Below are 26521 nucleotides of genomic sequence, written 5' to 3'. Positions count from 1 at the left end.
TGTATTTATGATATGGGAAGACAGTCAATCAACCCTCAATGATTTCCTAATATGGTTAAACACCAGAGACGAATGTCTGAAGTTCACATCCACAACAGACAAGAAACAACTGGACTTCCTGGATGTAACCATCTTTTCCAAAAACGGCACACTGCACACCAAAACCTATTACAAACCCACGGCAAGGAACAGCTTTCTTTCCTATAACAGTTTCCACCCCCGACCCCTCCGAGACAATCTACCTTATAGTCAATTCTTACGTTTAAAACGTAACTGTAGTAACCTAGATGACTATAGAGAACAAGCAAGAGGTCTAGAGGATCAGCTCAAGAAGAGAGACTACCCTACAAAGATCATAAAAAGATGCCAGAAGAGAGCCCGTAACCAGCCCAGAGAGAACCTACTTTCAACGATGCAGAGAGAAGAACCAAAAGATCTCCTCACATGCGTCACAACCTATAACACCGAATCGAACGCAGTGAAGAAAATTATCAATAAAAACTGGGGAATCTTGACCTCCAGCACATTGAAATGGCCCAAACCGAGATTTGCCCATAGGAGAACCAAAAACATCAAAGACATTCTGGTCCACACCAGACCAAGAGATGTTATTCCAAGAGAAACCCTGACTACAGTATGGAATCTGAATCCTATAGTGGGACACTACCCTTGTGGAAACTGCTCGGTCTGCAAACTCACGAAAGTGACCAAGACCCTACAACTACTGCCAAACCTAAAATGGGAACTACGTCACCACACAAACTGCAACACCACCCATGTGGTGTACATGATTGTCTGCCCGTGTGGATTGAGATACATAGGGATGACGTGCAGGAAAATCAAGCAAAGGATCATAGAACATCGAAGTAACATCACATGTAAAAGAGCAACAACACAAATGAGCAAACACTATATTGAAGCCAAACATACCGCAGAAGATCTGCAATGGGTTGTTTTGGAAACCCAACTGTTCAAAGGCCATAATGTGGAACGCACCCTCTTTGAAAAAGAACAGCGCTGGGTCCACCGCCTTAAGACAGATAAAGAGGGCCTGAACGATACCATACCATGGCACGCCCTAAAGAGGTGAAATACTCGAATGTGATTCCCTTATACAGAAGACCCCATGTATGGACTCATTATGAATCACAGACATCACCTTCACTCAGAGTAAGGATGATAATCTAACTGCAGAAATACCTATTCTATTAAGTACACTCTGATGTGATCTATACACACACAAGTCTCTCGGTAACCCCGAGGCACTAACCTGAGTAACAAAGGTATACAAGATGCTTAAGGATGCTCATCATGTTAACTGTGCACACCGCTCAATGCATCCCGTGAAAGGGAAGCTTCAACAAACCAAACCATCTGCCACCATTATCCTTGTCTAATTTGGCGCAACTCAAGATGCGAAAATACGATAGAGAATCTCTTCTTCACATTCGCACATCATATTACACTTATACGGCAAAGACTATTATGCCAACCATAAGTGCTCTCCCGAGGCCAACCAAGATCGACTAGTCCTACTTCAATTTCATAGAACCGGTCTATGAAAAACGAGCCCAACCGGGAGCACGTTAATCCAGGGGAACGTCAGAGTCAGAACAAGCTATTCTGCCAGAGTAGCCGGTAAGCGACGGCGAGGCGAGCTCTCCACACCGCGGTAACAACTTTTAAGATAAGTAACCTTATATTTTCCCATTTCATGCAGCAATTGGCACTCAACTAACTGACTGACACCCTGAATGAAGATGTCCAACTTGCGAAACAAGGTAATTGACCCAGACAGTTTGCTTCTCGCTTTTGGCTTCGTAACGCTGAATCAGCAGACGGCAACGCCGTCAGTTCACATAGCCTTACGCTTACAATGCACCGAACCTTCAGTTTGTTACCATTACCCTACAATCTCATTTTGAGACGCAACATACTAAACCTATTAGCTAACAACGACGGCTCGCTCTCCCTTAGGGAAACGAGCAGTTATGAGAATAACAACGATAGACTAATCGCATCACTTAAGCGACCTTATTCAATACAATGAAGAATCACACCAGTAAGAGAACCGAGATAGCGTTCACAAAAACCTTTTGTAGTGAGTCCCCCCTTTTAATAAGCATGCACCCTGTAATGAAAGAAGGCGCGACAGCAACGCAGTCCATTGATTTAAGATATTGATGTCAACAGGGCATAAAGCACGAGAATATCGTTTTAGCATTGTATAGTATCACGTTAGGCTGTCATTTAATCCTTGATTGTCTTTACAGGAACAGATACAACCGGTCTGACTTCCTTAAATCGAAGGTGGTGAGTACTTTTCTCCACCTCCAGAAAAATAGTGGAGAGCCCAATTAAGCCCTCCATTTCACCTTCCGGTCCTGACGAAAGCCTCTAGACCCTGCATGGGGCTGAAACATGTTGACCAGATAACAACAGATTCATACCAGTGCATAAAACTAATAATCAAGTTTATTCACATGCACGAACACCATTTTTAATTTCCCTCTGTCAAGAACCCCAAGAATAAAGGACACGGGACTTGACTTTAGGAATTTTAACACCACAGTTCACAGAGCACGAGCACGCCCTCGTTCCATTATCTCTGACCACTACTGTACAACCAGTTGGTCTTCCTCCATGGGGAGGTTAGCATTTGGACAATAAAAAGCCCAATGATCATGCTATCACGATACACTACGGCGGAGAATCAAGATATACCGCCTAACGCCAGTGTACGTATATGAGGGTTTTTTAAGGATGCCCAACCACGTAAATTAAAAGACCCTGGTACACAGGACAAGTGGTCCATTCCCCCACCCTGATATCTTTGTACTAACCCCTGGAAGCCGAATGGACCTCTGCTTCTTTTTCCCTCCCCCCATTGATATATTACAACACCAACCCAAGCCAGGACTCCAGATCCAACCAGATCACCAAGTCCTCACCATTCTGCACCCGATAAAACCGTCCCGAGTCCAAGTGGCCCAGCACCCCAGCAAGGTCCCCTTGGCGATCCTGACCTGTGATTCAGCATTGGACGACCTCCACCAACCTTCACCTCAACGCCTGCAGCCTCAATCCGAAGGATCTTGCCCAACTATGACTGGAACCGGTGAGAAGAATCCGACACAAAAGGACACCCCTGCATCCGCAGCTCCTTTGATCTGAGGTGCCCAACCAACGGTGTCCTGGTGTCCAGCAGCTCTTCATCTTCGAGTTGTTAGGTCCCTTCGTCCAGTCTTCTGGCTCTAGCCTGCAGTCCTTTTTCACAACCGACATCCTTATTGAAACGCATCTGGCTCCCGACACCTCCTAAGTACCCTTCACCCAGTGGCCGCTGGTGGTGTGGACTTGTTGCTAACCTGGGACCCACTTTGCCCAGATCCTTACCCTAGGAGCTTGGCTCCTGAGACCGAGTGGTCTGCCCATGAGCAGTCCCCACCCAAGGTACACTCTAGCCCCATTGGCTAACATTAGCACCCTGCACCCGGCCGTCCTATTGCCGCTGGTGGTGCCCCTTGAGTGCCAACCTGAACCTTGGGTAACCTTGGTTCTACCTTACAAAACTCCAATCCCAAAACCAAATTACTCAACCTGTAATTTAACACTTCCTTTTTTCCCATAGGACTGAATGGTGGGTTTTTCTCCAAAAATTATTCTAAGTGTTGAACTGTCTTGTACTACACAAACAGTAATCTATTGCTTGTACGAGAGTTAACCTGCTTACAAGTGTCTTGTGGTGTATAAACTGTGTTGGGAGTATGTATCATACCAAACAGAACTGTCATCGAAAAGAACTTACCTGCATTTTTTAACAGTTTTTTCAACTTCAAAAAGTAATCTGAATGTTCTTGCAAAACCAGTTTTCACTGTCTCGCTGAAAGTACCATTGGATGCTACCAAGTGAATCTTGGTTCTAGAAATAAAATAAAATAATTACTTTGTATACGAACAATTGGTCTAGATTCAGTCTTTGAGTATGTGACATCATTTCTTGCTTTTGTACAACAAATGCTTAATACTGCCCTCCTGATAAGTCTGACTGCTCAACCACACTACCGCAAAAGAGAGTAAGGTCTTATCTAGTTTAGCCTCTGCTTTACCTCTGGGGATCCACTGGACTCTGAACTCTATACCTTACTTTGGTATAGTATATACAGAGCCAGCTTCCTCTAGACGGTAAATCTGATCTTTCAAAGTCCTTTCAGCTCCACAGACCCCCTTTGCCATATGCTTTTCATCCTCTCATGGTTTTCTTAATGATTTTAAAAAATGCACTCCAGTGGGAAATCTTTACACTTTCTGGCTCCTAAGTTTCGAACTGACCTACCACTGACCTTACGTAAAATTGAGAACTATATGGCCTTCATGCCTGAACATCCTCCTTATTCTGTTCAGTTGTTTTTAGTCAGTATACAGTTGAATTTCTCTTTCTATGTTCTCAGTGCCAGAATGGTTGTCTGGCGTAATAGTAATTTGAACAAATAAATTATAAAAGTTCAAAAATTATTGTCAATGTAAGTACGTTTGTCATGTGATTTTAGTCAAGATATCCATACAGCTAAGCCAATGGGCCAAAAGGTGAGACCTATTACCATTACCAACACTTGATTTTTTTTCATCACTCTGCGAACGTGCATGTCTTTTCTTCATCCCTCCCTCTATGCTGTTAGTTTTTCTCTTCTCGCCCAGCTTGCTTATTGCTTCGCCAGCACAATTTCACCCAACTTGTCTATTTTTCATCCCCTGCATTGCTCCCTTACGCTTGGTGGTGTTTGCCCTCCCCACACTCTTCCTCCCCTGCCTGTTCTGTTTTTTTTTTTCCTCTTGTCGAAGGGGCCGGCAGCTGTTATTTGATACCTCTTTCTCTACTGTATGCTTTTGCACACTTTTCTCAAACTTACCACTCTAAACTTGCCATCTACCATCATAGTGAAATGGTACATTTAAAGTAATCAAAATGACCTGTGTAGCGTCATGAGACAGACCTGCACATATCTTTTGGTCATGGGCCAGCCATTTTGCCTTTTTTGGTTGCCGATGCTTTTCAGAATGAGTAACTAAAACATTTTTTTTAAAGATGAGACCTATTGGCTTTGCCTATGCTAGTGTTTTTTTTACAGGCAAGTAATTTTCCAACTAGAAAATGGAGAGAATGTGTAAGCTGAAGACCTCTGGATGCAGGACACTAACCGACTTTGTGAACTTGAAGGGAATGTCTGATTTGTAAGGGTGGCGATGTATTGTTTTGGGGCAGACAGCCTGGCTTGAGGTTATTTTTTTTTTGTTTTTACACTTTTTAGTTTCAATTAGTCTTTATTGAATTTTCCACAAAAAATAAGAACTTGCAAAACCAGATGGTGAACGCCATTGTTTATAGGTGGTCGGTTTGTAGTCTTGCCCCACAGGGTGGTGTGTTTGGCTGCCAGCAGAAAATGGGAGATTCACTTAATGGAGTGGTGGAAGCCAGAGGCTAAAAGCCCTCTGAAGGTCTGCCCAAAAGTGCCGGTTCCGGGAGCTTGTCAAGGGATGGGTAGCTCTGTATCTCAGAGATGGCAAGAAACACTTTGTTCCAGAAGTACTCCAGGTGGGGGGCGCGACCACATAACTTGCAGGAGGGAGCATCTCCCCACATCCCCACCAGCAAGTGTCAGGGCGGGTTGGATCAATGACATGGAGCCTGATGGGTGTTAGGTGCCAATGATACAGCAGTTTATATAAGATCTCTCTGCCCTGAGCGTGACAGGCAAAGTTGGTGTTGCTTTTTAGGTCAAGCCCGGGCAGCGCATGCGCTGCTTTTCGAGGCATGCTGTATTCAAGTAGGAACTTGAAGCTCCGCCCATTCATATTTTTCATTGGCTTGTGCCATTGTCCACTGTAAACTGCGGTTGTTCATTGGTCAGTAGGCTCAGTAATCGCTTCTTAGTACCGCCTTGTCTCATTTTGAAACCTCCCATGGCGACACCCCCTGTTAAGTGTGTTGTTACTCAGTAGGCATTAATTACAGCCTCTGAGCACTAGTTTCTCAAATAGCTTTGTCTTGCCTGCTGAAGCAGGCTGGACACACTCTCTCTTAACGCTTTTTTTTATTTTTATAGCACAAACTCATTTGCAATGCAATAGGTCTCGCATTTACAAGAGTTTAAGCTATTAGCATTGTAAATGACAATACCTTTTATTTATCTGTTTTAAAAACAACACATGAATAAAAGGCATTGTTATTTACAATGCCAATAGCTCAAACTCTCCTAAATGCGAGACCTATTCAATTGCAAATTCTTGTTTATATAACAAGAACTACACCCAGTGTAATTACTTCTTTACATAAGCAACGGATTACATTACACACAGTCAGATTTTGTTCCTATTTTTTTAAAGACACGGAGATTAAGTGATTTGCCCAGAATCCCAGGGTGCCCATCTGACTTCGAGACTAGAATCCAGTTCCTCAGGCTCAAAGTCGGCAGTGTCGGCCGTTAGGTCAGGTAAGAAAGCTGTCCTGAATGAACCGGGTGAGGGGCGAACCCAGGGCGCGAAAAAAATGGGTTAATAACTTCTTCATTCCCTATGATTTGGTGGACAATATTCATACCAGGGAGTCACTGTTGCAGGTAAAGAGCGTTTCCATCTGGGAAAAGTTTTCTGCTAGGGTCACTTTCCCAGAGCGACAGGGATCGCGCGAGGGTTTTGCAATCCTTTTGAGATTCCTTCATTTTAATTAGTCTGAAATTCCTTCGTTTTAATCCGGTTCAAATGTATGGGTTTTCAGCCACGCGGAAAAGATGTGTTGGTATCCTTGTAAAGTTCCTTAGGCTTTTCCTGCCACGGCTCCTCAAGGGTTACTTTTTTAATATCCGAGGCCTGGAGATGCATTTTTTCCCCGTTTTTGTGAGGAGAAAGGAAGTGGCGGTTCTCGGCCCGCGATGTGCAGCAGGACTCGGAGACCGCAGCCCGAACGCCTCGAGCGGCCGCCGGAGAGGTACGAGCTCGCGAGGTCCGGGAGTTCCAAAACCGAGGCCCCGTGACGTTGTTGGCCCGGAGCCCCTCATATTCTTTTGTCATCCCCGTAAATACTTCACTCTGTGGGTCCCGAGTTTTACGCGGTGATATCTCCGACCGTTATTTATTCCTCCTACTCTCTGGACTAAGGAGCTCTCGGGGTGAATGCTCCCGCATCAGAACCCAGTATATTACACTGAGGGTTAATGTGCCCACTGCTGATATCTGTGTATATCGCGCATGGTATACCGGTGCAAACGGATTGGCTCAGAGGAGTTCATGCCTTTGTTGCTGCGAACAATATTTTGCAAGGAGGCTACAACTTCCAGCCGTGGTAAGGTAGCTCAGGCGGTTAACGCACGCTACGCACTGATATGTGTAAGCTGGAGGTAGGTTATAGTTCAGTTTAGACAGATATGATTATTCGTTCGCCCTCTATCGATATTTTGATTACTTACACAGGCCTGTCGATTTTGGAGTTGCGGATCAAGGATCGGGTCTCTATGTCAGCTCAACAGCCTGTGATTTTGGGCAAATCACTTAATCTCCCCGTGCCTACCCCCCATAACATGAATATGTCCTTGTGTAACGTAACTGGTGCTCATGTAAAGCGCTTCAATACCTTCGGGTCGAGTTCGCGCTACATAAAACTTCCCCAAAAAAAAGAGATAGCTTTGAAGGGTTAGCTGGTCAGTAGCAACTAATTGCGGGTGACTTATTTTCATCTAAGGACTCGCGAAATGTGGATGAAATTTGTGCACGGCTTTAAAAGTCAGACAAAAAAAGAGGTGACAGACTAGTGTTTCTTTGTCTGCCTTTAGCTTTCTGCCCCTCCTCCCCCAGGCTCCCTTGCACCCCGCCTTTCTTGCTCTTCGGCACCTGGTTGGAATTATATGGTGGTGTGATAGCTGAACCAGCCAGAGGCCCAACGTTGGGGAATTGGCTCAACTTTTTTATTTCCACGTTTTTTCTTTTTCATGAAGAGACATTAAGTCCGCAACGTTCCACTATTATTACTATTTGAAGATCATTAATTATTTTTTTGAATACTAGACGCGAGGTTGTGTCGAGAAAAGGAGCCCAGCGTATTTGGTGGCTTCGTAGAATGTAAAATCGACAAGTTCGGCTAGTTGGCTAAAGAAATAGGTCTCGTACTTGTTAAAGTTATTGAGGGGTGAAGTTATAAACATGGAGCGGTCTAACAGCGTGCGTCACTAAGATAATAACATTTTCCGGAATAGACAGAGCAGCCCCAAGCGGCAGAAAAAGAACAGAGGGTTAGTGAGGGCAGTGCTAGGATTGGAATAAACTCAACTGAGCAACCCAGGGGTGTGAAGTTTTTAAAAATCACTTCGTGTAATGCTTCTGAAATTTACTTGTCCTGTAAAAAAAAAAAAATCCTCTTGTCCCAATTGGTGTCATGCAGTGATGGGTCAAATTATGGGAGCCTCTCTGATTATGCTGATATTATATTAACGTTTGAATTGTCACAATTCTCAGATTTTAACACATTATTGCAACTGTACATACAGTAGCGTAGTTGTAGGGTTCGAATGACCTTTGAGTTTGTGCACACCCACTAACTTATATGTTAAACAGTATTCATCATGTCCTCTCCACTCTCTTTATCTGCTAAAAAAGGGTGGACGTTTAATTGTGGCAAGGGTAGGAGTAGAACTTTTTCCAGGTGGTGAGAAAAGTGGGTGTACCAAAAGTGAATGTGCAATTGCTCAGCAAATATCACATGAACAAATATAACCTGGCATGTGTTTTTTGTAAAGCACATGTTTGCCCTGCGGATTCTTGGTGCTGTGATAACAAATGGTTATTTTTTACCCAGCTCACTGGTACAAGTTATATCAATCTCAGAAGCATAGAAGGCTGAGTGGACCTGCCGGGATTCAAACCTGTGACTATCAACATTTGCTCATGAGTACAGATTTCGCAAAAGTTTGCTAGGAGTAGGGTTTCCAGGCATGTTCAGTAAACTTTTGTGAATTCCTGAAAGTTGTACAACTACAGGTGCACTTTCTTGTCTTGATTTTAGATTTTGCTCCCTAGCTTTTTTCATGATTTTCCTAATGGTTTTACACCGATCTCCCTACATTTTGCTTTAGATATTGGCAAGCAACAATCAAATAGTACTAAAATATGACTCAGAGAAATGGTATCTAGTGTTGTGCCACAGTTTAGCAAAACACTTTTTTCAAGCTGCAGTTTTGTTTTGAAACCAAAAAATCACAATCTTCCATACAGGCTTCTGTATATAATGTCATAATATAATATAGGTAGCCTCAAATAGTAAAATTTTGCAAACATGTACATATTTTTGTGTACTGGAATCGCTGTCAGTAATGTAAGATGAGCTCACTTCATTTACTTGCAGTGCTGGCCTCAATAGAAAAGGCTTTGCATTTAGGAATCATACATACAAACTTGACCTATTTACACATACAAGTATAAATCTTGCTTTGTGGCAGACATTCCTTTCACAGATCCATCCTGTAAACTGCCAGCCAAAGGGTTTGTGCTTCAGCGAGTTGGGCATACTTGTACAAGGACAAAATAAACGTGGAAACTTGTTGTCTGGGGCCTCAAACAATATGGCCTAGACGTCGGGCAATAGGAATTCCACATGCCTGAACCCATACATTGGCAGTCAAGGCGTGGCAGTGAAAAGGAGTATTTGCCATGGTGGGCCGAGTCATGAAAAGCATGTTTTGTCAGTCACTCAGTCAATCAATACACATTAATTGGCAAAAACGCTATAGAAGTGCAGCTGTTTAAATACAGTATATACAGAAGCAATTGTCATGAAATCAGTAAAATGCATTCTATTTGCATAAGAAAAGCACTTTAGACATATAGTCTAAAACAGGAATCAATCATTTTGTTCTTATCCCTCGGGCATTCTGAATAAAATAAGTAACTGCCAAACAAATGGTCTCAGAAGGGAGTTGTTGAATGTGCAAGAGACCTGGTCTACTTTGCCATGGATGTTAGATGCATAATATGGGCAAAGTGTAATGTGCTTAGTGGTGGCAAATTGTCACAGAGGCTGCACAGAGGTACGCAGTCCGTAAAGCATGCATAGGGGACAGAAAGAGAAAAGAGCAGTGTTTAAAATAAAGTGGGTTAAATAAAATCTATGTGGTGGGTTAGTTACAACCTGTAAATATGCTTTCATTACGCCTGGGATTTGAAACAGTCAGATAAGCTTTTATCGTGGACTTCTCTGTTTCGCAGAGTAATCGAAGGGTCTAATAATATTAAAAAAAACATATACTTCACCAATCTTTTAGTATGTGCATTAATAGAGGCAGGTTTTATAAAAATGTCACTTATCTCAATCTCAGCAGAAACCACTTTTAACATTTTTTTTTTTTCCAGAATATATAGCCTGTAATACACGTTTTGATCACACGTAAAACACTCCACATGGAGTACATTTAAAAATGTTAGAAGTGCCGTACATCCCTGTTAAGATAAAGCAATGAACAATAATACACAAATCAAATAAACTGTAACAGGTAAAACCTAGGCAGCAAATAGCGGAAGCATTGTATCACGTATATCCTTAAGAAACATAGACTGGTTGAACATATAACCGTGTCCATCTCGCTCTACCCTCTGGATTAGTGGCAGCGGCACCACTTGCGGGGTGGGAGGGGGGAACAATGTAAAAAACATAACAAAAATAACCACTTACCTTGCTGCCGGGTCCCACGACTCTGCTCTTGCTCTCCTCCATCGAACTCCAGGAACAGGAAGCACAGCCAGGTTCCCCAGACCAATCACAATGCTGCAATGCAGCAATGTGGTTGGCAAGCACCCAGGCTCCCCTGACCAATCAAAACGCTGCAATGCAGCATTGTGATTGGTCTGAGATTTGTGGTTTGACGCTCAGCCAGGTAATGGGGCTCTGGGCATGTTCTCCACGCATGCTGTAATGCAGCCTGCGTGGAGACCAGGGAAAGTGAGCATGACTGTTTCGCTGGTCCCAGAGGGTCGGCCAAACAGTCATGTGCATTTAGGAGTGGGCAAACCACTCCTCTCCTGCCCTGCTCGAGATCTTTCAAATATTATATCCCCAGCTCATCATGCAAAATATATGTTGAGCAGATCTAAGCTACCACAAGTAGCCTGCACATGAAGCAGTTTTCCAAAGTTTATTGGAATATCCCAAAGGCCTGTCCTATATTTCCACAGAGATGCATTTACTTTTCTAGGCCATATTCAGGTCCATTACAGGTTTAGAGCCCAGTTTAGAAGCAAACTTAAAGACAGATTCTTTTGCTCTACTCATTTGTGCCCATGACATGCACCAATGCCCCCAATTCACTCGAGTCAAAGGGTGTGCAGAGATCTGTAAAGTTATTCACATCTTCCTCAAAGATATGACTGATATTAAGAAGGCACCTGTGTACTTGAGACCACAGCACATTGCGTGTCTTAGCTATATTTGTCAGCAAGTCTAATGTGGCAATAATGCTGTCGAACGAAAGAAAAAGACGACACAACTTCTGTTGACAGTTTAGTACAGAGTTTATATAAAAGCTTGCGGTAGACAGTTTCTTTTATACCTTTATAATCACAAATACGTCATACATTTGCATATTGAATTAACATCTGCGCAAGCACAACATTATCTTTAAAAAGATACTTTCTGCAAAACCATCTAATCACACGTTTATGAAATGCGACTCATGTGCACGTGCTATATATTACCTTTCCACACCACAGCTGCACTACTGGTCTCCTTGGTTTATCTCGCTTCGAAGCATAGCAACTCTCTATTCTACATTCATCTACTGCTCTGCAAGGCCTAACCTTCCACTTATTTTCCGCCTCAGTGCTGCCTTATCTAAATATTTTCCAAGACGTGTTCTTGCAATGCAAGTCTGTGACCTTCCATTTCTGCCATGTCTAATTATATTTCTCTAGTCTACTAAAGCTCGTGTCTACTTCCCTCCCCCCAGGTTTTGACTTCATCTGTGCTTTCTATTCTGCTAATGAAGACAGCTTAGGCCTGTATTTCTCCTTCAAGACGAACATCTGCGCACGTCTTTCTGCTGATTCTTGCATTGACATGAGAGGGCCTTCTTTATTTTCTACATTAATTATACCATTCCCCCATTTATTTGATTTTTCAACTATTTCCCCACCTTCCCTTTTGCTTGGGGTCATTAATGTATACATTCTCCTCAACATCCTGCATTTTATTGACCTCTTTAGCAGTGAACATCATATACCAACTTCTGACTAACCCTTCCTGTCACTACTGGCTGACACAGACACCAAGAGCAGCATCACACAAACAGGCAACAAAGCCTTAAATAGTCCTGACATCCAGGATGGTACCTAAGTGAACCACCCTGATAACCATGTGTCGGTGGCACCACTCTCGTCCACCATCTTCTTTTGCAAGGTATGCAGAGTTTGTATGGTCTCTGTTAGTGTTCCATTTTCTGCGTCATTGGCTGGAAAATTTGTGCAGTATGCAGTTTGAATCTTGGCACATACTCCTCCTTCCATAGCAGTCATTAAGTCTAACACACATCTATTTTGCATTATCATTACTCTCATGGCTCGCAGCTCATCTCTGATCACTTTGAAGCCATCCTCAGTGGCGTTGATGGCTTTCATCAAGTCCCAGCGGGTAATCTGGAGCCAACGTGCAGTTGCTTTTGCTTGGACGAACGGAAGGATGCTGCTGAAGAAGATTTGTGCATTGTTGAACAGCCTGTGCTGTTGTGGAATGTCTTCCCAGGATGTAGTACCATAATACTCTGCAGCTCTCTTCCTCCGATGATGGTGCAGCAAGGTCGTTGCACTGGTCACGGGATGGTAATGCAGATTGTAGATGTCTACTCCTGGAATCACTAGGGAGGGAGTTTGCACAAACACCAAAGAGCACAGGCCACTCCATCCGGAAGGAAGTCATGTTTACAGCCACTCACTACAGTTCTGGTTAAAATCCATTAGGCTGGAGGTGCCCCACTGCGTGTCAGCACCATATTTTGTAACATTGCGATTGCTGTTCTTTTCCCACTGAGACTGTTCCATTTCCCCTGAAACACAATGAGAAAATAATGGGTTTTCTAGCTGCTCGAAGAGTTGTAGGTGTGTCTACCCAAGTTAGTCTAGATATGTTTTCACTCTACACTCCCTAACACTTCTTTTGTATACTATTGTCAGTCTGGTTCCCCTTCCATAGAGATAGGTCCCTGCACCCAAATGTTGCACCATGGTGCCAATGACCATGAACGAATATATGATCCATTTACTCGAAAATATGGCATTTTCTGACAATTGTGGGGTTGGAGTGTGGCGGACTAATTCTTGCAGAAAAGCGTAGGACGGAATACCACTAAAAATCTCTGCTGCAATATTTTAGCTCTCCAAGTTTTATCCTTGTACGTCATAATACCTGTCCTAGCTATTGCATATAACTTTACTACTAGCTCTTTGCGGTCTGTTAGGACTTTCATTACATCTGCTAACTCTTTCTCATATTGCATGATGTTTACTAAGAATGTTCCCTATTTGACCTGCAGTGGTTGCATCTGTGCTTGTATTTTGCAGAGCAAAAGATGTAACAGACACATGGTAATATTTGGAGGTACCCCCTTGGACGAGTGTAACCTATCTGAATCAGTGGCGTGTGAAATCAAGATCAAACAAAGTAAGAGGTATTAGAAGTTTGCATGCCTATCGCTGTCATATGCTTATACCATATATTATCTAATAAGCCAGCATGAATACTTTGGGATATATTTTTCTACTCAGATAGTGCTCTCTGCAAGCTATTATATAATCCCATACATGAGGTAAAATACCATTTCAGTGTAGCCACCAGCATAAAAAGAAAAACAAAACCGCAATAGTTAACTCTCTGCTAGTTAGTCAGCGAAATACTCCACTCACGCTTTAAAGGGAGACATTGTTACTCTTGTGTCTCACTTTCTCCCTCTTGTTCCCCTTTTGCCTGAGGCGAGGCTGGGTCCAGTCATATGTCCGTCATGTGGATCCATGGTTTTCTGCCATCCACTTTCACTGCAGTGGGAGTACTCATTGTCACTGAGAAGGGACCGCTGAACTTTGGATCCTTCCAACTTTAAATGAAATTCCGCATGTAAACTTATTGGCCAATAGGTATTGATTGCTTTATCTGCTGGATCGAGGAGGTCTTCACCTTTTGCAATACCTGTTTAGAGAAGAACTTGGCAGACTTCATTAACTCTGAAAAATAACTAATTTCATCCTCTAAAACCTCAGCTGCTTAATGGACATCTGTCTTCTACCTCGCTATTGTTAAAGGAGTGGGCATGGGACGTCCGTTCACTATTTGATGGGTTATTAAGTGGTGATCGCTTCCTGGCTGATTTCTGCTGGCGTACAAAGCCAGTGGTAGACAGTACAGCCATTTCTTTTGCAGAGTAGCACATAGTTTGCTTATTTTATTTTTGAAGAGGCCATTCAGGCGCTCCACAGTACCATTACTTTGAGGGTAAAAAAAGATAACAGTTTGTTTTATTCCTAGAGCAGTGCAAATGTGTTGAAATATTGCGTTGAGAAAATGGGGTCCGTTAGCAGAGTGGATCGCTTCCGCCATGTCCCACCTCGGTACCACCTATCTTGTCAGAAAATTGACTGCTGCTTTAGCCTCATTATGTACATAGGGTCTTGTCTCAATCAGTCGCGAGAATGGACAAACAACTACTATAAGATACCTGTAATTGTTACACCTTTCTATCATGTTGACAAAATCTAAGTGTATATTTTTAAATGGACCTGTTGAGTGTGGTATTGTTAAGGTAATCACCTTTATGGTCAGCTTGGGGCTACACTGTTGACATACTGTGCATTCTGTAAGGTACATAGTGATCATTTCATATAGTTGTGGAATAAACCAATCTGCCTTTAATGTAGCAAGAAGATACTCTTTTGAGGTGTGTGCTGGGAGGTGTGGTTGCTCTAGAGCCGTATACAACAGGGAATGTGGCATTACTAGCTTGCCTGTACTCTTGCCCGTAAATGAAATCTGTTGGTGACTGAATGCAGCCTCGCTGTTCCCACAGCTACCTTCCGTGAGGTAATGCTTGTTTTCGCAATTCACACAAATGTAATTTTGCTGTCTCTATATGGGGGCGGTAATTCTGTAGCATCCTGTTGCCTGCTTCTCATTATACCTAATGTGTGTTTATCACATTGACTATAATGTGGGGACACGTAAGCTGCTTCTTTTGCTGCCCAATCTGCCAGAGCATCACCCCTAGAAATAAGGTCTTGCTGATTGGTCTGCACTGCACACTTTATCACCGCTACTTTAGTTGGACGTGTTAAAGATTTTATTAATTGTGCTAATACATCTTTATGCATCACAGTGGATCGATCAGATTTAAGAAATCCCCTCCTTTCCTATCTGTGAATGCTGGAATGTGCAGTGGTGGTGACCTATGCTGAAGCTGAATAAATGGCGACTTCTAGTCCCTCATCTCGCTGTAATGCTTCAATGATGGCCACTGATTCAGCAGTCTGTGCTGAAAATTGAGAAGGTAGTGGAATCTGGCTTAACGATTTATAATATATCAGATGATCCCTACTGTTCAGCTCTAACAACTGCTGCTCCTGAATGTCTAATTCCAGTTTCCTGATACACGTAAGAGGCTCCATCAACAAAGAGCAACATACTCCCTGGGATAGGGTCTTCTCCAGCCTTACTATCTTTGTCTGGTATGTAATTAGCACAGTCGTGTACTTGTTCATCGTCAGTAACTGGGTGTGCAAAGAATGTTTCTGGATTAACTGTGACAGCAAATCACTTGTAAAGATGGTACTGAAAGTATTACTCAGATGCTCTGAATTGTGAGGGTGCTCTTGCTTCTTTGTAAAATAGCACATACCACATGCTCTACATACAGCGTTAAAGGTGATCCCATCACTATTGTGGTGCTTTTCTGGACTGCAAACGCCGCTGTTTCCAGTGCTTGCTCACATGGGTAGTGACTTTCATGGTGGGATCTAGCAGCCCACTGTAGTAAACAATTGGTTTGTGTCCCATGGAAGTCTTTTGAGTCAGTACGGCCTTCATTGTCATTCCATTATGATTGTGTTTTTCAGCTCCCGAAATGCTCTCTTTCAACAGTCCGGTTTATTTTGTTCCCATTGATATGGGACTCTTTTAGAGCAGGCAAAAGTGGTGCAGTATGTGTGACATCAAATCAAATACCCACTGTCTCACATAATTGCAGAGTCCTAGGAACTGCTGCACTTGTTTTTCTCTGGTGGGCTTGGGCATGTTTCTGATTCTCTCTACTCTGTCAGGTGTCACCCTCCTTCCATCTTTAGATATTATCTGTCCCAATAATTAACTTATGTCCGCACATATTGTAATTTGTGTTTGTCCACTTTGTATCCTTTTTCTGCAAGCGTGCAAAGGAGACCAATAGTATCCTCCCTGTGTATGTCTTCAGTGGAGCTACACACCAAAATGTCATCCACATACTGTAAAAGGGTGCTTTTGCATTTTACGTTTGCTAAATCCTTTTTCACTGTACTGTTAAAGATACTCAGGGACTCACATTAGCACTGGGGGAGCAATCTATAGCAGTATTGAGTTTTTGTGTACGTAAACCCTGTTAAATACTGACTGTCTGGGTGTAGTGGAATGCTGAAAAACAAATTTTCAAATCAATTACTGCAAAGTAGGTGGCATATGTAGGAATGTTTGTCAGTATGACCACTGGAAATTCTGGGATTACTATAATGTTCAGGTGGCGGAAATCTTGAACCATCCTCCAAGTTCCGCCTTAGCCTTTTATTTGTTTTTAGGATAAATCGGTGTATTACAGGGTGATGTTCTCTCATATATTACTCCCTGCTCAAGTAATGTCTGTATTGTGGGAAAGATGCCTTCTTCTGCTTGTTTGGATATGGGATACTGATGTACCACGGGCAGTATTGCCCCAGGTTTCAGTGTTCTTTTCACAGGTTCAGGTCCTATAATAAGTCCCACATCGTGTGGTCCCTTTGCCCACAGACACTCTGGTACCTTTGCCAAATCTTTTTCTCTTATGTACTGACTTGTGCGTGTTTTTGCCAATGTCCGATATTGCAACTGTACTCTAATGGGAATATCTATTTGAAATTCCACAGTTTCAATTGGTGGGCTATTATCAAACATTTCCTCATCTGATACATCTCTCAATTTGACCTCTGGATCCGTAAATCCTACTAATGCCCATGTTACACGTCTCCTGTCATATGCTATCAATGATGCATATCATGGCTTTATTTCTAGGGCCATTATCTCTAACACCATGTCGATCTCTAATATGGGATCCACAGGTCTCTTGGGTCTGAACAATAGTTATTTTGGTATCAGCACTCTTCCCTAGCAGCACTGGTGTAAGCGCTATCAAAACATATATGCCACGCAAAAAGGCCTCCGTACCCACAGGAATTGCCCTGACCTGTTGTCCCAAGTTCTACTGAGCTACGGGTGACAACATCCTACCTGGTGTTATATACCAGGTGTGTAACATGCCATCGACCGATCTTCCAAAAAAGACACAGTCATATTCAACATACTCATCAGCTCTCTTCTGGGAAAATTGACCGGTGCCTCTGGGGAATAAAACAACAGTCCTTCAATCTGCGTGTCTACCATTGTCATGTTTACTGATTCATTAAAGGGAACCCTCCTGACAGCCCCAGAAAACTTGTATGTCCATTGACTTGTGAGAAAGTGGTAGTGTTCCTTCCTTTATACAAGATTTACTAGCCCACAGTTTTGATTAAAAAAAAACCTAAAAGGGCGACATTCTATGGCTACTGTCGCAATGGGTTCCTCATCTGATCTGTGGGTTACCGATAGTATTGGACAATTAATGGTTACCTGGGGGCTCTCTCATTGGATATAGCTGTTGGTTGATGTCCCTCCGGACATTTGGGTTTGTGCAGAAAAAGGATTATCTCCTTATACCATACCCCTCCCATCTGGACCTGTGTGGGTCCTCTTGTAGTATTTCTGCTAACCTGGGGCATATTCTGTGGCATTTGCCCCTGTTGTGTGGTCAAGTGAACCTGAGGGGCCTGCGGAGGTCCCTGTGTCACTTGTTGGGGAACCCATTGCATCTGTTATAACCCCACCTGCCTCTGTGGATTGATCCATCCCTGCACTTGTTCATTGTCCTTTTTTGCTCAACATTCCATTGCAAAATGACCCATATTGCCACAATAGTAACGCTGTTGTCCTACCCTATATCCTCCCTGTCTCCTTCCCTGCACTGGTCCTTTGGCCTTCTGAAAAACCTCCTCGTCTCTTTCCCATGTTACTTACTGGCTGCCCTCCTGGTGCCTGCACCTGCACTGACGTTGTAACAGTCATTTGTGGTGCTGCTACAAGTGCCCTTTCTGTACTTGATTTTTATGGAACAAATCTTTTATTCTTTTTATAAGACAATCAATCACCAATACACAGCTGTATGCCTACAACCACCTTGGCCGTCAGCATGGGATAGATGCATGAAACACATTTACACTGCTTCAATGCCTACAACCCGGAGGCTGGCAGCGTTTTCTGGATTGCCTGAGTCCATATGGCTACACTAAGGACAAAATAGAAATCACTACAGAAACAAAAGGGCATGACCCTCCTTCCCACCCCCAACCAAAGGAAAAGAAGGTAATGAAAAGGGCACCTACACCATGTCCTGCTAGATCATTTGGGGCCACTCACCCCCAACAGCCAGCTCCAGTCCCGGGAACCACACCATTACGTACGGGGCAATACCTGGTCCTGTGGCCTCGGGATCAGATGCAAGATTCGTAGGTATTTGGGGCATGTGACTTGCACTAGAGAAAGGCATTCCATGGCTAGGGTCGACCAGAGTCTATGTAGCAAGGCCACATGATCCGGCACTGTTAAAGAGCCCCAGTTCGCAAGAATCGCTTGTCGCGCTGCCAATAATGCCAAAGCCATTTGCCTACCCTGCAGAGAGCGCAGGGGAAACATCAGTGCATTTGGAAGCCCTAGTAGTGTGGACGCCGGGAAGCAAGGTATCTCGGTTTCAAAGGCAGCGTCTATGTCGGTCAGCACCTTCTCCTAAAAGCATTCCAGCCTTGGACAATGCCAGAGCAGGTGCACCAGCGAGCTGGCCAGTCTGCAGCCCCGCCAGCATTTCTCGTTGTGGTTTTTATCCCATCGATGGATAGCAGCCGGCGTGAGGTACTAATAAGATGTGACCTTAAACGCAGACTTGGTTCCGGCGGTATTGTAAGCATTATGGTGAGCCCTATAATGTATATTCGCCCACTGTTTATCCCAAAGGGTCCTCTCTAGCTCCTCCTCCCAGCGTAGCTGACCTTTCGTATGCTTCCCGTCCTGACCAGTTGCAAGCAGGGTATAGAGCTAAAAAATCAAGTGCTTATCATCTTTCTTGCTCATTAGCCACTTCTCGAAAGGGGTGAGTTAACGAGAGACATGCAGCAAGTAGGTCTCTGAGGTGGCCCAGTGTCGTAGTTATAGATCGTAGACTCTGTCAGAGTCGGGTAGATTATAGTCCCGATGCACCTGGGCAAAGGAAAGGATGCCCTTCACATCAAACAAGGAACCCAAGCGTTTGCAACCTGCCTCTCTCCAATGCTGGGCGATTTCGGATTTACAGCCAGGTGGGAAATCCGGGTTATCAACCATCAGAGTCATCGAGGAGGGGAATGTTGTAAGTCCCCTCCTGAGCGCTACAGCATCCCAGACCTTTAGCGACGCCGCTGTGACTGGGGAAGAGTAAAGGCCCCAAGCTCTCTGTCTGCACAGAGGCCATATCTCCCTCATGATATTCGCTCCACCTACAGTCTGGTCCATGAAGATCCAGTGTTTTTCTGAAAGAGGGCGGTTCCATTCTATAACATAGCGATGGTGGGAAGCCTGTAGATATCTATGGATCAACGGAAAATTCACACCACCCTCACTCTTGGGTCGTGCCAGTTGGGATATGGACAGGCGCGCCTTCTTTCCTCCCCAGACAAATTTGTTTATGGTAAGCTGCAGAGCTCACATAGCTTTTGGAGGGGGCATCAAGGACATGGTCTGAAACAAATATAGAACCCGCGGTAGCACCGTCCTCTTTATCGCTGCTATGCGCCCAAACCAGGCCAGCTTAAGCCTAGACCACCTGTCTAAAGCCCTCGTAGTCTGCTCCACCAAAGCAGAGTAATTCAACTCCAGCGTTCGTGATAGCGTAGAAGCAAGGAGGATGCCCAAGTAGGTTATCGGGTTGTTGGCCCACTGCAGCGGGAACCTCTCTTTCAGTAGTTCTACATGTGCTTGGGGCGAGGACAAGTTGAAGACCTCGGACTTGCTGAGATTTACCTTAAATCTAGAGACCCTTCCAAAAGACTCTTGTTCAGTCACAAGCACGGGTAGGGACGTGAGGGGATCGGAGAGAGATAGAATTACATCATCCACATAGAGGCTTATTTTATGGGTGTCGCCTCCAAGTCGGAGGCGCTGAATACTTGGGTGGTCTCGGATCCTTTGGGCGAAGGGCTCCATACATAGGGCAAAGAGGAGGGGTGAAAGCAGACATCCCTGTCTCGTGCCCCTAGCAATCGAGAATGAGGTCGAGGATACCCCATTTACCCTAACAAAAGCCCGGGGGGAGTGATAGATGCATTGAAACCATTGGATAAAGCGCACCCCAAACCCAAAGCCACGTAGTGTGGGAAACAGGTAACTCGAACGCACCCTGTCTAATGCTTTCTCTGCATCCACGGACAGGAATATGGCCTACCTGTGGGACCTGTGAACGCTGTCCATGAGGTGGAGGAATCGTTTTGTATTATCGCCTCCCTGTCGAGTGGGAATGAACCCTGCTTGGTCTGGGTCAATCATACCCACCATTGGTGGGTTCAACTGGGCTGCTAGGATACCAGCGAGATTTTGACGTCTATGTTAAGTAACGAGATAGGGCGGTAAGAGCTACACAGGCTAGGGTCCTTGTGAGGTTTGAGAATCACCAAGATTGCAGATTCTGACATGGAGTCTGTGACCGCTCCACTGTTCAGAAAGGAATTAAAAAGCCTTGTCATTGTGGGCGCTAGTTCCCCACAGAAGTTTTTTTTAGAATAGTGCCACATAGCCATCTGGGCCCGGGGAATTGTCCAATTTCAGCCTAGCAATGGCCGAGACAACCTCTTCTGGGCGTATGGGATCCACAAGCTGCGTCGCCTGGGCCTCAGGGAGACTAATTAATTTACTTGCTTCCAAGTAGCCACTTGCATCTTGCTGATCTATTACCTCCTCGCTATATAAGAACTGATAAAATTGTCTGAACTCGGCTACTATCTGAGAGTCCAAGTGCACTTCCACTCCAGATGGCTGCTTAATCGATGAGATGGCTGCAGCCATAGTTTTAGTTCGTAGCCTCTGTGCTAGCATTCTCCCACACTTGTCACTGCTCAGATAGAACTTGTGGCTGAGGCGCAGCAGCGCATATTCTGCCCTATCGAGGTCTAAGCGTTTTAGGAGGAGCTGTTTTTCTTGTCTAAGTTCCTCCAGACCCTCGGTGCACCCTTACGTTTGTGTATAGCCTCTAGCTCCCTCACCTCCTGTTCAATGCTCTGCCGGACCTCTGACGCTTTTTATTGTCGACCAAAGATATCACCATAAATTCTTCTCTCATTACAAATTTGAGAGTCTACCTCTACCAGATGGCAGCCAGCGGGGTGTCCCCCCTGTCGTTATGCTGTAAGTATTCAATTAACTTTGAACGTAGACTCTCTACCGTGCTAGAAGAATGCAGCAAATCCACCCGCAGGCGCCACCTCGTGGGAGCCCGCAGATCTTCACCTGATTGGATGTTGATGGTGATCTGTGCATGTTCTGATAAGGAACGCGGTTCTATAGAGGCCTCTCGTATCCTGGGCAGTAGCGCATTAGAAATGAGAAAAAGGTCAAGTTGGGCGTACATTTGTGAGCAGCAGAGTAGTGGGTGTAGCCCCGCAGTGCAGGGTGCTTAAGTTGCCAGACATCGTGCAAGCCACTATCAATCAGCCATTGTTTACCCTCCGGGGAAGCGCCCCCACCTGTGTACTCCTTTGGCCAGAACGGTCTATGTCGTTGTCCATGACCAGATTAAGGTCCCCACCCACCAGTATGGCGTGTCCGGAGAAGCTAAACCCTCTTAGAGAGTTCTCATGAGGAAAGGCTACTGGTGCACGTTCGGTGCATAGGCATTGATCAGTGTGAAAAGAGTAGCCCCCCCATTGGAGCCTAAGTGCCAGGACCCTGCCCTTTACCTCATAGAGGGTAGAAAGTACCTTCCCTTCAAATTTTACCCCCAGAAGAATGGCCACCCCATTTTTCTTTGCAGTGCCAGAGGACCAGTATTGACGGGGGAATCGTGGTGTGCGCATGCGGACTGTGTCTTTGGACAACAAATGGGTCTCTTGCAGCATGCAAATGTCTCCTTCAGCGTGCTCTAGTAAGGTAAGGATGGCAGCGCACTTTACAGTGTGATTAAGGCCCCGGACGTTGAGACATACAATCTTGAGTTCACTACCCATGGGGAACAGACATCATTTTACAGTACAAGGCGGTGGCTTCGGTATAGGGGAATCGAAAGGGGGTGTGCCCAGCGGTACAGCATAATGCTCCCGGACCAGTGCAGGAGACCGAACATAAAATAAACCCCAGAAATAGTAATAACTCTGACATCCAACAGGATACAACAAGAGCAAAAGCCTCTGACACCAAAGTTCGTTGAGGAAACGTTGAGTAGGGGGACGCGCAGACCTGGTAGTCCCTCACGGGCGGGCAGAAGTGGTCTCTGACTCCGCCTCAGATTTAGGCATAGCCTGTTTCTCTAATAATTCAGGAGGGCGATGATCGGGCAGGGGAAGAGGCCAGCGATGAGATAACTGCTTCTCTTTCTTTTCAATTATGGCTGTGTCCCGTTTGTGGGCAGCCGCTAACTTACCCACGGTCTGCAATCTATGACTGTGGCGTCTGATCCCTGCCAAGGGCTTGCGTTGTGGCTCCGGGGCCGTGGGTCTCGACATTCCCAGCTTTTCCCGGCCTCCGTGAGTGAGCGAATCTGCCTTAGCTGTCCATCATAACGAAAGATGAGTCGGAATTGGTGACCCCATGAGTAGACAATCCCCGTCTCCCTCAGATGCGTCGTAATTGGACAAAATTCCCTTTGCTTCAGCAGAGTGGCGGCAGACTGATCTTGGAAAAGTGTGGGAGAGAGACCTCTGAACTGCAAGGGGTGTGCCTCCCTTGCCTTTCTGATGATAAGCTCCTTAAGTTGGAAGTCATGCACACAAACCAAGATGTCTGGTGGTGGGGACTTGCCCTCTCGGTGAGCGCTGTCAATCTTAACTGCAGTCGAGTGGTTCGTGCCCAACACCTGGCTGAAGAGTGACAAACTTTCTCACGTCCTCCCCTTCGGCCTCAGACTTCACTCCCCGGATGCGCTCGTTGTTGCGGCGGGAGCGATTCTCTAGGTTCTCCGCATGGACCTGTAGTTCAATATGCTGCTCCTTGAACCAAAGTATTTCTTGTTGCATAATTTCTACTCCTTTGTCACAACTACTTTTGTGGTCTTCAAACGTTGACACATGTTCGCTGATCTCCTCAACATTCCGCTTGACTTCCTTGAGGTCAGCCGCAAGTTGGCCTTTGAGCTCCTGGAGATCCTCATGCAGGGACGTAAAAAGTGCTGTCATGAAAACTTTAGTAGCTGGGGCATCCGCCCCCTCTGGATTTCCAGGGTTCCCCTCATTCTCTTGCCCCGTCGCTGCAGTGGCCCCTAGCGTGGATTGCTTCAGAAGCATCTCCTTAACGGAGCGATCTTTTGTCAGCCTAGCGCTCGTTATAATGCATGACCAGGGTCCGTCTAGATGCTAGGCCTGGAGCCTGGTGTCGTCGAGCCGCCAACACCCGCCCACTCACCGCCTTCTGTGCCAGGGATCTCTTTCACAGTGCAGAAAAGCTTGCATCTTCTGGGCCCCGCTCTCCGAAGGCCACCGGATACGCACTGCCCCGTCAGTCCAGTTAGGCGAATTCGAGCAGGACAGCTCGCTCCATATGCTGACTCCAGGGAGGGTCAACCGCTATGGGAGAGTCCTGCGTACCACAGCAGAGAGCCAGCAAGCGGTCCTCACTCATCCAGTCGTTTCTGCTATGCCTGAGCTGGCGGAAGGTCTCCCACTGGGATGGTGCCTTAAGCGAGGTTGTACCGGGAGGCAGGTGGCCGACGCACACGTCCCGGGTCCCAATCTACACTTCTGAGGCTCCTCCGATAAGCAGGCCTCGACAGGCTATGTGGGTCCCCCCACTTTCAAGCATGCTACGGGGCTTTCCTAGGACCACACAACAGACACCTTCTAGGGTGGAGCAGGTAGAGGTGAGTGATTCCCCGCTGCGCCTTTTCTCTGGCAGCCTCAGGAGCCCCTTGCGTGTTCTCTAACCCCCACACTGCACGCTAGGCAGGCTCCAGTCTTGCGTTCCTTTCCGGGTGCGGGCCCTCGGTAAGCACTAAACTGGCAGGAGGTCTCCCAGCCTGCAGATATGGACTCAGCTTCCCCGGGAGCGGTAGGGGATTCTCCTGACACCCCTCACGCCAGACCGCACCCCGCTTCACTCCAGCAGCCCTGGGCCTCGGTATCCCTGCTCCTCCCTCTTTACTACGCGGGCACGCAGCACCAGGCCTCTCCGTTGTGCCCACCCTGCCGCCACACACTCCATACTCATGCAGATCAGGCCGCCCTCAGTCCCTATCACCTTCTCTCTGGATCGGTGTCTTCCGCTGCCAGCTGGGGGAACACAACTGCTCCGTTCATGGTCTCCGCTTCGGCAGGAGCACTAACTGTGTTCTCCGCCCACCAGGCCGGCCAGGCTGCCGCGCTCCAGGCTCGGAAGGGGCACCTCTCTCAGCAAACCAGAGCACTTGGTGTCCCCAGGAAGACCGGGCACGCTGCAAAGCCTGATCCCCCTTCTCGCTGCTGACAATGGGCGCGCAGGCCAGGCAAAAACAAGGCTATACTGCGGCAGTGCTGGAGATACTGCAAGGCACGTCCTAGCTGGCCGCCATCTTGGCTACGCCCCTGTACTTGATTTTTAAAGTTTCTGTTGCACCAACCAGCTGTAGCCCTCTGCTTCCTCTCTCCTTTCCTTGTCCTTTTATTTTTTCCGCTTGAAATAATGTATTATATGGCTTGTATTTAGCTTCTATTCCCACTACTCCATCTAGGCTTGCTTCTACATCCATGGGCAGGCCCAGTTTCAATACATTATAAGATAGTATTGCATTCCCTCCAGTATTTTTCCAGTTACATCCTACTTCATGTACCCTTTATTCTTTCATTCTGATAATAAATTCTGCAATGTATTCAATCAGTTTTATATTTTAAGAGATAAAGGCTCCTATGTCTGGTCTGTCTGGGTATGTCTGTCAGAGGGTATCCCAGACATATTGATGGTTATTGTTGAAGGATAACCTGTCAATCTGTGTATTTATTATGTCATTTGAGAGCAACCTGCTCTGATAAAGATAGTATTGACTTTGTATCCCTCCAGAGAACTTAACATACTTTTAACATCACCCAAGGCCAGATTCACCACAGCAGCGTGTTTCTCAAAGCATCTTATCCATTGTCACGCTCCCTCAGATAGCGGGGGTAGTGCCCTCCATTGCTTCAGATCACTTCAGTTGGTTTGTCTATAGCATACTCCTCCCAAACCGCAAGGCGCTCTTGCATATAGGGGTAGTTTCAATCTAGGTTGCCTTGTCCCTGCCTTATACAATCTTCAGCAGTTGCTAAGTTGATGGATTGAAACCAGCCTTGTCGGGCCATTGCTTCTTCCGTTCCTTTTTAGTTCGTTTGGCCAATTCATCCGCAGAAGTGTTGGCAATAGTTACCACCATCCTTATATTTTATTTATTTATTTATTTGTGTGTTTTATAGAGCGCAAACTTGACCCTTTAGGGTATCAGAGCGCTTTACAGGAAAGCAAAGCAATATACAGACAGGCTTAGAATCAACCAGTAACATATCGAGTAGTAAGGGGGAGGGGTGCCGGATACATAAGGGAAAGAAGAGCACGTATTTACAGTTTACATAGCCAATTACTCAAGATAAGATACCATATTAACAGATTACGTTTACAATTATTCAAGACAGGACCCAAGTTTCTGGTGGGGTGACTAGGTAGTTCGAAAGGAGGTAGTGGACGGCCATTGATCGGGCCATAGTGGTGGTTGAGACAATATTTAGACGAGGAATTTCCCATAAGGAAGGTTTTGGCATCCTTTTTGAAGCTAATCAGAGAGGGGATTCTTCTGATGTCTGGTGGGAGAGAGTTCCATATTCTTGGAGCAGCCCCTGAGAAGGCCCGATTGTAAGTTTTCTTTTTCCGAAAGCGTGCAGGTTGGAGCAAGAGGTCTCTGTCAGATCGGGAATTTCTGGTTCCTCCGGAGATCACACGTTTCTGTGCCAGATATGCAGG

The 26521-nt window shown here is 45.4% G+C and overlaps 1 protein-coding gene across 8 annotated transcripts in view; it reads left to right on the top strand.

Moving 5' to 3' along the window:
• The window catches only part of LOC146833370 (suppressor of cytokine signaling 1-like), a 432757-nt gene that overhangs the window by 338028 nt on the left and 68208 nt on the right, over nucleotides 1–26521 (top strand). For 3 of the 8 annotated variants that reach the window (XM_085601152.1, XM_085601151.1, XM_085601150.1), the window contains one exon: nucleotides 13591–13690. The gene's annotated coding sequence lies outside the window, so the exon portion shown is untranslated. Of the gene's footprint in view, nucleotides 1–6426; nucleotides 6492–6898; nucleotides 6986–7154; nucleotides 7340–13590; nucleotides 13698–26521 lie in introns of those variants that run through there. The other 5 variants (XM_085601154.1, XM_085601149.1, XM_085601155.1 and 2 more) reach the window with 5 other exon arrangements.

The sequence above is a fragment of the Triturus cristatus genome, chromosome 4_2, assembly GCF_964204655.1.
Source record: "Triturus cristatus chromosome 4_2, aTriCri1.1, whole genome shotgun sequence".
Classification (NCBI taxonomy): domain Eukaryota; kingdom Metazoa; phylum Chordata; class Amphibia; order Caudata; family Salamandridae; genus Triturus; species Triturus cristatus.
Note: the sequence above shows the minus strand (reverse complement) of the source record. Positions and strands in the feature narration are given on the sequence as shown.